General features: G+C 53.8%; 1 non-coding gene across 1 annotated transcript in view; it reads right to left on the bottom strand.

Moving 5' to 3' along the window:
* LOC124742990 overlaps positions 1 to 1,603 on the bottom strand; it is a 1,909-nt gene extending 306 nt beyond the window's left edge. Inside the window, exon 1 of the ribosomal RNA XR_007010328.1 lies at positions 1 to 1,603. This exon is cut by the window's left edge and continues 306 nt beyond it. This is a non-coding gene — a ribosomal RNA (small subunit ribosomal RNA).
* Positions 1,604 to 5,000: the final 3,397 nt, after the last annotated feature.

Here is a 5,000-nt window from a genome sequence, read left to right as displayed (position 1 = left end):
TAGGAAGACACGCTGATTCCTTCAGTGTAGCGCGCGTGCGGCCCAGAACATCTAAGGGCATCACAGACCTGTTATTGCTCAATCTCGTGCGGCTAGAAGCCGCCTGTCCCTCTAAGAAGAAAAGTAATCGCTGACAGCACGAAGGATGTCACGCGACTAGTTAGCAGGCTAGAGTCTCGTTCGTTATCGGAATTAACCAGACAAATCGCTCCACCAACTAAGAACGGCCATGCACCACCACCCACCGAATCAAGAAAGAGCTATCAATCTGTCAATCCTTCCGGTGTCCGGGCCTGGTGAGGTTTCCCGTGTTGAGTCAAATTAAGCCGCAGGCTCCACTCCTGGTGGTGCCCTTCCGTCAATTCCTTTAAGTTTCAGCTTTGCAACCATACTTCCCCCGGAACCCAAAAGCTTTGGTTTCCCGGAGGCTGCCCGCCGAGTCATCGGAGGAACTGCGGCGGATCGCTGGCTGGCATCGTTTATGGTTAGAACTAGGGCGGTATCTGATCGCCTTCGAACCTCTAACTTTCGTTCTTGATTAATGAAAACATACTTGGCAAATGCTTTCGCTTCTGTTCGTCTTGCGACGATCCAAGAATTTCACCTCTAACGTCGCAATACGAATGCCCCCGCCTGTCCCTATTAATCATTACCTCGGGTTCCGAAAACCAACAAAATAGAACCGAGGTCCTATTCCATTATTCCATGCACACAGTATTCAGGCGGGCTTGCCTGCTTTAAGCACTCTAATTTGTTCAAAGTAAACGTGCCGGCCCACCGAGACACTCAATAAAGAGCACCCTGGTAGGATTTCAACGGGGTCCGCCTCGGGACGCACGAGCACGCACGAGGCGGTCGCACGCCTTCAGCTCGCCCCACCGGCAGGACGTCCCACGATACATGCCAGTTAAACACCGACGGGCGGTGAACCAACAGCGTGGGACACAAATCCAACTACGAGCTTTTTAACCGCAACAACTTTAATATACGCTATTGGAGCTGGAATTACCGCGGCTGCTGGCACCAGACTTGCCCTCCAATAGATACTCGTTAAAGGATTTAAAGTGTACTCATTCCGATTACGGGGCCTCGGATGAGTCCCGTATCGTTATTTTTCGTCACTACCTCCCCGTGCCGGGAGTGGGTAATTTGCGCGCCTGCTGCCTTCCTTGGATGTGGTAGCCGTTTCTCAGGCTCCCTCTCCGGAATCGAACCCTGATTCCCCGTTACCCGTTACAACCATGGTAGGCGCAGAACCTACCATCGACAGTTGATAAGGCAGACATTTGAAAGATGCGTCGCCGGTACGAGGACCGTGCGATCAGCCCAAAGTTATTCAGAGTCACCAAGGCAAACGGACCGGACGAGCCGACCGATTGGTTTTGATCTAATAAAAGCGTCCCTTCCATCTCTGGTCGGGACTCTGTTTGCATGTATTAGCTCTAGAATTACCACAGTTATCCAAGTAACGTGGGTACGATCTAAGGAACCATAACTGATTTAATGAGCCATTCGCGGTTTCACCTTAATGCGGCTTGTACTGAGACATGCATGGCTTAATCTTTGAGACAAGCATATGACTACTGGCAGGATCAACCAGGGAGCTGCGTCAACTAGAGCTGAGCAGCCGGCCGCCCGGGAGTGTGTCCCGGGGGCCCGCGCGAACACGCAAGCGTCCGCTCAATCATTCTGCAAACAGGAGGAGGCTGAGCTCCCCTGCACAATACACCTCGAAACCCTCTCAGGTCCCGGCGGCGCGCAGCGCCGTCCCAAGTACTTGGTCGGGTTCGAGAGAGGCGCAATCGCCCGGAGTTAGGCGAGTAGACGCTTTCGGTGCGACCACCCGTGCTCCCAACTGAGCTTGCCGCTGCCGACAGAGGCCCGGGAGCGTGCTGTCGTGGCATTGCCGGCGGGAGACAACACGCGCCACCTACGGTGACCGGCAGCTCCAACGCCAGCGCCACAGAAGGACAAAAGCCCCACTTGGGTGCCGAAGCGAACTCTCCCAGCACAGCGCACGCGCCAACACATCCGCACAGCTGCGATACAAACCACCAGCGAGAACCGCTGGGGCGACCGAGCAGCAGACGGCGTCGCGGCGCCGAGCGCCGGGCGGCGGCGCATCCTCAACGCACACAGTCCTCAATCGGACCAGCACACTGAAGATGTCCACCGCGCTTCGCACCGGGCCCGCGAGGACCTACTTTGGCCGCACGGCGCCGCGCGCAGGGTGCGCCGGCGCGCAGCTGCGACGCCTGCCGCGTCCGTCGGCCGGCGCGCCTGCCACTGGCCGCCCCCACCAGCCGGCTGTAGCGCGTGCGCCCACGCACCGCGCGGCCAGCACGCCGGGAGGCGCCCCCTCACCGGCCGGGGACGGTCCCACCCAGCCACCGCCGCGTATCGCTTCACACCCAGATGCCGTTCAGTTTCGTCGGCATGGTGGGTATCGCTGGAACAACCGGTTAGTACCTCAACCTATCGTCGCCATCACCGATTCACCCCTAGCGAGAACAACCGCACCACAACAGGTTACCATTTGTTCATTTGCGTAACTTCACCAGAAAACGCAGGCGTCCATCGCCATTTGCAACTTCAACGATTATTGCATGCCTGTGTCAGGTGTCACGCCACACTACGTCTGCCCACATACACGCAACAAAATGTGCACGCCTAGACAATACGTGGAAGGTGGCCCCCGTACGTATGCGATGTCCATTGCTCGAACGACTGTCAACCGGCCTCTGTAGCATGTCGCAGATATGGAACGCGGTGCACCATGCCATCACGGTGTGTGAGGAGAGACGACTAGGTCCGAATACATCAACAGACAGCTCATGCTGATCGCCATCCACGGCGTCCGTTCCTCCCACACGTCTCTATGGCGTACCACACTGCAATCCAGCTCTCATAGGGAGACGACACGTAGCTGCGTGCACAATATTTGCACTGTATGGTCCGCCGTTTTTGGGCGCAGTCGTTGTGCGGTCACACATGTGCCACGATGTATCATTCAGTACATAAGGACGAATGTGCAGTACAGATTGTGGTTCACGCGTACGACATCAGCGGACAGTTGACACAGGCCGCACCACAACGTAGCCTGAGTACGTCGCATGCGAAGGGCATTGAACATGCAAACTTCTCACCAACCAGCTTGCGAAGGCAGGGGGCAAGGTGGGGACGTGGGGAGGGGCGGCATGTACGTCCTGCTGCCATCCACATTACAGTGTACAGCAGGAGCATGTGGAAAGTGAGCAAGACTTGCAAGGTGTTTAACATGAAGCGATACACAGGGGTGCGGGCAGTGCGAGTAGCGAACTATATTGCGAGGGTTGCGGGTGGGCAACACTACAGTAATTGAACGAGTCGTATAACAATTACAGAGCAGGTTTAGGCGACAACGTGGGTTACGTTAAGGCGACAACATGGGTTAGGTTAAGGCACAACATGGGTTAGGTTAAGGCACAACATGGGTTAGGTTAAGGCACAACATGGGTTAGGTTAAGGCACAACATGGGTTAGGTTAAGGCACAACATGGGTTAGGTTAAGGCACAACATGGGTTAGGTTAAGGCACAACATGGGTTAGGTTAAGGCACAACATGGGTTAGGTTGAGGCACAACATGGGTTAGGTTAAGGCACAACATGGGTTAGGTTGAGGCACAACATGGGTTAGGTTGAGGCACAACATGGGTTAGGTTGAGGCACAACATGGGTTAGGTTAAGGTACAACATGGGTTAGGTTAAGGTACAACATGGGTTAGGTTAAGGTACAACATGGGTTAGGTTAAGGTACAACATGGGTTAGGTTAAGGTACAACATGGGTTAGGTTAAGGTACAACATAGGTTAGGTTAAGGTACAACATAGGTTAGGTTAAGGTACAACATAGGTTAGGTTAAGGTACAACATAGGTTAGGTTAAGGTACAACATAGGTTAGGTTAAGGTACAACATAGGTTAGGTTAAGGTACAACATAGGTTAGGTTAAGGTACAACATAGGTTAGGTTAGGTTAGGTTAGGTTACACGTTGTTGTACGGAAAGGTGTAGGGGGGGGGGGGGGCGGGGGCGGCAGGTTCGTTGATAGTGATTATAGTAAGTGAATGCTTGTGACATGATCAGATTTGTCACGTCAGGATGCACCTTTGGCTTATTAGAGGCGGCGCTCCAATTCTATGCTTGTGTGAGACCTGTGTCTTTGACTCATGTCATTGTTTGTGCGCTGTGACAGGAGGTACTATTGTGATGTTGGGTGCACCGTTGTATAGGACATGTGTGGGTGTTGGTGCCTGGTCTGCGCAATGGTGGATGTCGAAAGGCTGGGATATTGTATTTTCCGCACGGACCTCCTGGTCTGGTTGTGATAGTGTGGATTGTGTAATGTGGCGGAGAAGATGCACTGGATGTTGTTCCATGCTGGTGCTTACATATTGTATGTGCGCCTGTTAGAAGCAGAGAGTGGTGCGTGATCAGAGTGTCTGGCTGACGTGTGGTTCCCATTTTGGGCAGACTCTTTCAGCATGTATACGGACAGTTGTGTATATTTGCTGTAGTTTGATGGCTCTGCATTGATTACTAATCAGCGCCGTGTGTACGGGTAATCTGGTTCCAGTCCAAAATGTTCCATCTGTGTACATTAGTGACAAAGACTCCCCCCATGCAGTGGGGCTCGGTCTGTTATAACTCTTCCGCGTAATATATTTGCCCCACGTTTTTGCGACTGCGAGTGCGAGTGCAACGCGCATGGGGACCGACATGCTGATGGCTCGGTATCGGACGCCGTACAGTGAGCAACGCGATCGCGTCTCTCGCTCGTAAGTGGTACAGGTCGCGGCTCATGTATACGGACAGCGGGAATGTCGCATATTGGAAATAACTCTTCATGAAACGCAAGTTATAGGGGTGGATTGCACTTTACGAGTGCGGGAAACGTCCGCCGTTCATCCGCTGGAGGTGCGAGTTTGGCGGTTGGGGTGGTGCACGAACGGGTGCGGGTGGCG

Source organism: Schistocerca piceifrons, unplaced genomic scaffold (assembly GCF_021461385.2).
Source record: "Schistocerca piceifrons isolate TAMUIC-IGC-003096 unplaced genomic scaffold, iqSchPice1.1 HiC_scaffold_2404, whole genome shotgun sequence".
NCBI lineage: Eukaryota > Metazoa > Arthropoda > Insecta > Orthoptera > Acrididae > Schistocerca > Schistocerca piceifrons.
This window is presented reverse-complemented; position numbering and strand designations above follow the sequence as displayed.